Source organism: Apium graveolens, chromosome 3 (genome assembly GCF_009905375.1).
Source record: "Apium graveolens cultivar Ventura chromosome 3, ASM990537v1, whole genome shotgun sequence".
Classification (NCBI taxonomy): domain Eukaryota; kingdom Viridiplantae; phylum Streptophyta; class Magnoliopsida; order Apiales; family Apiaceae; genus Apium; species Apium graveolens.
The window spans coordinates 297,826,732-297,834,224 of NC_133649.1; the positions used below are offsets into that span (position 1 = coordinate 297,826,732).

A 7,493-nucleotide genomic window follows, 5' to 3' on the forward strand; every position below is an offset into this window, starting at 1 on the left:
TCAATTAACAGATAGATGATTAATACTACTACAATGCACATAACTTTTTCTTGGAGCATACTTATCAGGTGTGTAATTGTTGTGTTTGTTAATCCCTACCTTCCCATTTCTATTAGATTTTCTTTTGGTTTCCTTTTTATCCTCAACCAACTTAAGCCTATTTTTCAGCTGTTCTAAAATCATGTGCCCTATATTCGCCTTACTAGCATCTTTGGATGTGCTAGCTCCTTCTTTGACAAAGTTCTTGGAAGTTGAACCAAACTTCTTATTGAGATTCTTCAAATTATCTCTTTTAGAATCATTTGCCTGTTTTAATTGATGAGCCTTCAACGGATGCTTCTTTTCTTCCTTCAACGGATGACTTTCATCATCCGTTGAATCCACATCCGTTGATAATCAATCAATTAATTCTATTTTTTTTTGTTTTTCTCCCAGACATTCTCACAGAATGATTCAATTCCTTGAACCTTGGCAATTTGAGCACTAACATCCCTAGATGTTTTCCAGGCTTTAATCACCTCTTGCTCTCTTTCTAATTGTTTAGAAAGTATTTCTACTCTCTTAACAGATTCAGCTAGTTCATCTTCAACAGATAAATAATGCAGTTAAATTTTCTCAAGGTCAATCAACTTATTTTCTAGCACAACATTTCTATCACTTAAAAACAAATTGTTCTCTTTAATCCTACTATTTTCCTTAGCAAGAGATTTAAGAGACACACGCAAATGATATAGTTCAGTAGACATGTCATTGATAGCATCATTGCATTCTTCTTTAGTAAGTTGTGATACATCACTAGTGATTACCTGGTTGCTGGATGAACTAACTTCATTTTCTTCAGAATCAGCCATGAGAGCCAAGTTGACATATTCCACATCTTCATCCTCTTCAGCCCCATCAGCTGCCCAGTCTTTTTTTTGAGTGATGAAAGCCCTTTCCTTTTGCTTGAGCAGTTCAAAATATTTCTTTTTGTAGTCCACTTGCTCAAATTTCTTCTTTTCAGAAGTTGGCATTCTGCACTCACTTGCAAAGTGTCCACTTGTGCCACAGTTATAACACTTGAACTTAGACTTGTCCACCATGTTCTTATATGGTTTAGTGGCTCAAGTGTTTTTCTTGAATTTCATCTTTGCAAATCTCCTGGACAGGAATGGAAGATGCTCATCAATTCCATCAGAGTCATCTTGACTGGAGTTGTCCTCAATGTCAACAGCTACTTCCTTTCCCTTGCTTGATTCTTGCTTGTTTACAGCAACCTTGAAGCTTGGTGATGATCTCACAGTCTCTTGTCTGCATTCTTCCTTTTCATTTTCAGCTACCAAAGCAACTGAACCTCCTTTCTTTCTCCCCTTTTCCAACAACTCATCCCGCTCCAACTCAAGTTCATAAGTCTTCAAAATTCCATATAATCTTTCAAGAGTGAAGACCTTATAATCTTGAGAATTTCTTAAAGAAACAGTCATGGGTTTCCATTCCTTTGGCAAGGATCTTAAAAATTTAAGATATGAATCCTTCACCTGGTACACTCTACCATACAGATTCAATCAATTCAACAGCTTTTGGAATCTATTGAATGTGTCATTTAAAGATTCATTTTCTTTAAAATGAAAATACTCATACTGTTGAATGAGAAGCTGCATCTTGTTCTCTCTTACTTGTTCTGTACCTTCACACAGTAACTGAACTGTGTCCCAAACCTCTTTGGCAGTTGTACAATTGATCACATTATCAAACATGTCTTTATCCAGGCCATTAAACAAAATATTCATGGCCTTCTTATCCTTGTGGACTTCTTCAGTGTCTTCCATTGTCCATTCTGCTCTAGGCTTTGGAATGGATTGGCCAACAACAACTGTGGCTGTAGCAACTGTGGCTACCTTGTGGGGAATGTGAGGACCATTTTCAATGCAGTTTACATAACCTTCATCTTGAGAAAGTAGATGAAGGTGCATTTTCACCTTCCAGTAGTGATAACTGTCTTTGTCAAGAATTGGGATCTTTACACCAATATCCTTCTTGCTCATCTTTGTTAGCTTCCAAGATCTTTAAACTCTTTGTGTGTCAAGAGCTTGCTCTGATACCAATTGTTATTCCTAAAGAACTAACAATGAGATTTACAGAAGGGGGGTTGAATGTAAATCTCAAAACTTTTTGAGTTTTAAGTAGTTTTAAGGCTAAGTGAGTGAAAGACAAATGTGTGTGAATTGCTTTAAGCAAGTGCAGACAGATGTATATTCAAAACACAAATGCAAATAATACAAAGACCTTAAAAACTTTTCTGGTGGATTTGTTGTTCCACCAGAGATGTGTATTTAGAAAATCTGTGATTCAAAGAATTGATCACATCTGCGTCCTAGTACAAACTAGATTATTTTCTCTCTGTATTTTTCTAAACAGCACTGGAAAATTCATATCTAATTACTAGCTGCAACTTGGTTTATATATTACCAAGTTTTACAAGTGAAGACAAAGATAAAGTACAATTAAAAAATAGTTCTTCACTTGTTTCTTCTCCATTTTTGTCCAGTACAATATTGGATTATCTGTTGACTTTCCTTTTTGTACCAGAGTGAAAACGGCTGCTTTTTCTGTTGTCCTCCAAAGAGGCTACCACATTCCACTTGTCTCTGTCAACCCATGTGCCTCTGTCTGCTTTGTTAACTGTCACTATCAACTGCTATGGAACTGAGCATCCATTGAAGCTTTCATCCGTTGATGCTTTAGCAGTTGAAGCTTTATCCGTTGATGCACTCATCCGTTGATGGATGTTATCTGTTGAAGCTTTAGAGACATCCGTTGAAGGATTTGTTTCTTATCCGTTGAAGGCCTTTAAGTTATCAGTTGACACCACTTCATTTATACAAAATTACAAGGCATGAAATATCTACAATTAGCCCTCCTAGTTGCATATCCACTAGTAGTCAACATGAATTATAATTTCCCACAACTTCTAAGAATTATAACTTGAATACAGAGACTGAAATGTGCTACAATACTAGACTTATTTCTAAGTAAAGCTGCACCATCAATGGATAGCCAAAGTGGTCTTATCCGTTGAGGCTACAAATACTAGATTTCTACTTAAGTGTTTTTTTTAACATATCATCAGCCTAATGCACATATATTCCTAACAATTACCAACCCGCTGACATCGATCACACTTCAAAATAAACTGATACGCATCCTTAAACAATGTGGGCCAGAAGAATCCTGCTTGAAAGATACGAGCTGATGTCTTCTCTCCACCACAGTGGCCTTCATAAACAGTCGAATGACAGTCTTGTAAGATCCCCCCCCCATTTTGTTGTACGGAATACATCTCCTGATGATTTGGTCAGCTCCTTGCCTAAACAAAAATGGCTCATCCCACATGTACCACTTCACCTCATGAAAAAACTTCTTCCTTTGAGCAGAAGACAAGTATGGAGGCATAATATTGCCCACAAGATACTTCACAATGTCTTCGAACCACGGTTCTTCTTCTTGCACCCCAAATAACTGCTCATCGGGAAAAGTCTTATTTATCAATGTCTTATCCTGTGAAGTTGCACTTGGATCTTCCAAACGAGAGAGATTGATTCTCAATACCTTTCCTGTCCTTGATCTCTAACTCAAATTCCTGAAGTAACAGAACCTAATGAATCAATCTAGGATTCGAGTCCTTCTTAGAGACGAGATAGTGAATTGCAGCGTGATCAGTGAAAACTGTCACCTTCGTCCCAAGTAAATAAGATTGAAATTTCTCAAAACCGTAGACAATGGCTAAGAGTTCTTTCTCAGTAGTAGTATAGTTCAGTTGAGCACCATTGAAGGTCTTACTAGCATAGCAGACCATATGAAATATGTTGTTCTTTCTCTGCCCAAGAACTGCTCCAACTGCATAATCACTTGCATCACACATCATCTCAAACGGCTCATTCCAATCAGGTGCAGTTATGACAGGTGCCGTGATTAAATTCTTCTTTAAGATCTCAAAAGCAGTAATACACTTATCATCAAACTTGAAAGGGACATCTTTCTATAGAAGATTGCACAAGGGTTTAGAGATTTTTGAGAAGTCCTTGATGAACCGCCTATAGAAACCCGCATGACCAAGAAAGTTGCGGACTCCCTTAACATATTTTGGTGGAGGAAGGTTTTCAATGATCCCCACCTTGGCTTTATCTACCTCAAGACCCTTACTAGAGACCTTGTGCCCAAGAATAATGCCCTGTCGCACCATAAAGTGACATTTTTCCCAATTGAGAACCAGATTGGTCTCAACACACCTTTTAAGAACGGCGCCAAAATTTTGCAAGCACTCGTCAAAATAATCACCGAACATAAAGAAATCATCCATGAACACCTCCATATTCTGACCAATCATATCAGAGAAGACAACCATCATGCATCTCTGAAATATGGCAGGTGCTCCACACAACCCAAAAGAAACTCTTCAGAAGGTAAAATTACCAAATGGACAAGTAAAGGTAGTCTTTTCCCGATCCTCTGGAGTGATGCACATCTGATTATAGCCCAAATAGCCATCCATAAGACAATAGTACTCATGCCCAGCCACCCTGTCAAGCATTTGATCAATAAAAGAAAGAGGGAAGTGATCCTTCCTCGTGGCTTTGTTCAGCTTTCTGTAGTCCATGCAAACTCTCCACCCCGTGACTGTTCGAGTAGGAATGAGCTCATTCTTCTCATTAGAAACAACTCTGATACCTCCTTTCTTTGGCACACACTGAACTAGACTCACCCAAGAACTGTTAGAATGGGGTAGATGATCCCCACATCTAGCCACTTTAGAATTTCCTTCTTCATAACCTCTTTTATTATCGGATTAAGCCTTCTCTGCTGCTCAACCGTTGGCTTGCTACCTTCCTATAGCAGAATTTTATGCATATAATAAGAAGGGCTGATTCCTTTGATATCTGCTATAGTCCATCTAATTGCCGATTTGAACTCTCTCAGAATTCTCAAGAGCTTTTCCTCATCACTACCTGAAAGGTCAGATGCAATAATAACAGGCAAAGTAGATGCATCACCTAAAAAAGCATACATCAAGTGTTTATGCAAAGGTTTAAGCTCAAGTGTTGGAGCTTCCTCAATAAAAGGCTTGAGTTGCCCCTCAGCATTTTTCAGTTAAGACATTCCAAGAGATTCAAAAGGCATATCCAGCCTTCTCTTCCAAGGAGAAGCATTCAAATATTGCAACTGCTTATCACCTTTGTCATCTTCACTATCTAAATTCCCCAACAAGGCCTTCTCTAAGGCATCAGACCTTAGCATTTGATCAAGTTCTGAAGTAATCACATAATCGACCAATTCCACTTTTAAGCACTCCTCGTTTTCAGTCGGGAATTTCATGGCATTGAATAAATTAAAAGTTAAATCCTGATCTAGTACTCGCATGGTAAGCTCACCCTTCTGCACATCTATCAAGGTTCAGCCAGTAGCCAAGAATGGTCTTCCCAAGATTATGGGAATTTTCTTATCCTCCTCAAAATCAAGAATTACAAAGTCTGCAGGAAAGATGAGTTTATCCACCTTGACCAAGACATCCTCCATAATACCTCGTGGATATGTAATAGAGTGATCGACCAACTGCAAGGACATATAAGTAGACTTTGGATCAGGTAAATCCAACTTTTTGAAGACAGACAAGGGCATCAGATTGATGCTAGCTCCCAAATCACCAAACACTTGTCGAACGATAAGTTTCTGATAGTGCAAGGAATAGTGAAGCTTCCAGGATGTTTAAGCTTTGGAGGCAACTTCTATTGCAGCACAATACTGCACTCCTCCGTGAGAACAATGGTCTCTAAGTCATCAAGCATCACTTTTCAAGAGAGAATACCTTTCATAAACTTTGCATAACTAGGCATCTATTCAAGAGCTTTAGCGAAAGGTATATTGATATGAAGTTTCTTGAACACCTCCAAAAACTTCTCAAACTGCTTATCCAGATTTTTAATCTGCAGCCTCTTAGAAAAAGGAGGTGGAGGATAAATCTGTTTCTCCCCTATATTACCCTCAGGAGAAGTGTGTTCCACAGTAGTCTTCCTTGGTTCCACTTTTACTTCCTTCTGTGCTTCTTCCTCATCCACTGCTTCATCTTCCGAAACTTGAGATTTTTCGGGATTTGCACCTTCCCAGACCTCAATGTGATGGCCTTAAACTGCTCTTTATCTTCCTTCTTTCCTGAAACTTCAGTGTCACTAGGTAGTGAGCCAGGTTGACGATTCAGCAAGGCATTGTCAATTTTCCCAATTTGATTCTCCAAGGTCTTAATAGATACCGCTTGGCTCTTGCACATGAGCCTCAACTCCTCCAATTCAGATTTTCATTAGATTGTAACAACTGGATTTGTTGTCTTGGTACATATTGTGGTTGCTAAAAACCAGGGGGGTTGTATTGCTTTGCTGCATACTACTGATAAGGCTGTTGTACCACATTCTGAGTGTTGTTCCAGCTAAAGTTAGGATGATTGCGGTTGTTGGGATGATAGGTGGCTGGAACTGGTTGCTGCGACATTTGAAAGTTGCTCACGAAATGAGCCAATTCACTAGAAATAACATACTGCTCCATCTCATAGGCACCAACACAAAGCTCACAGACACTAGTGATCTGATTAACTCCATTATTAGCCAAATAATCCACCTTCATCGTCAAAGCCTTTAGCTGAGCATCTATAACAGTAGCCGCATCTACCTCCAGAATACCTTCTACCTTGCCTTGAGTTAGTCTCTGAGAAGGATTCTGGTATTCATTAGCAGCCATCAGTTCAATCAATTCATAAGCTTCATCGTAGCTTTTAGCCCATAAGGCTCCACCTGATGCTGCATCAAGCATGGGTCTAGAAGTTGCACCCAGACCATTATAGAATCAGTTAATTATCATCCAGTCAGGCATCCCATGGCGAGGACACTTCCTAAGAATCTCCTTATAACGCCCCCAAGCCTCACACAAAGACTCTCCGCATTGCTGCATAAATTGAGTAAGAGCATTCCTGATTGCAGCTATCAATGCCTTTAGGAAAGTGTTGGGTTCCGAGGCATAAAACGCAGCGGATAAACGTAAATAAAATAAAAATTTCGAAACCCAAAAACAGGATCCATGTATAATTATGGGCATATTATGGAGATAACGAATCATACTTTTCAAGAGCTTAACTTTCACGAACTCAACGGAGATCCTAGCTATCACGCTTTGTGTCTACCTCTCGCATAAACACCTCTATGGTATCCACACGAGCACCTTCAAGAACGTCTCACGAACTTGACTATGGAATGGATGTACTAGCCTCCTTCTTGACGATCCGAATTGCCTCTGCCTCTCTTTGCTGCTAGGGTTTTCTAAAAATTGTGCAAGCCTCTTTAACCTATCATTATGTATTTATAATGGCTGATTAAAAAGGCCCATAACAGCAAATCCCAACCCTAGTAGGTATTGGATTAAATAATAAAAATGAATTTCTATTATTTAATTAATAACTAAGTCATACTTAA

At 38.8% G+C, this 7,493-nt stretch overlaps 1 non-coding gene across 1 annotated transcript; it reads left to right on the forward strand.

Annotated features, from left to right (window-relative positions):
* Window positions 1-6,895: 6,895 nt before the first annotated feature.
* On the forward strand, window positions 6,896-7,002 carry LOC141715441 (small nucleolar RNA R71). Its single transcript, XR_012572205.1, has one exon. It is a non-coding gene; the product is annotated as a small nucleolar RNA R71 (small nucleolar RNA).
* Window positions 7,003-7,493: the final 491 nt, after the last annotated feature.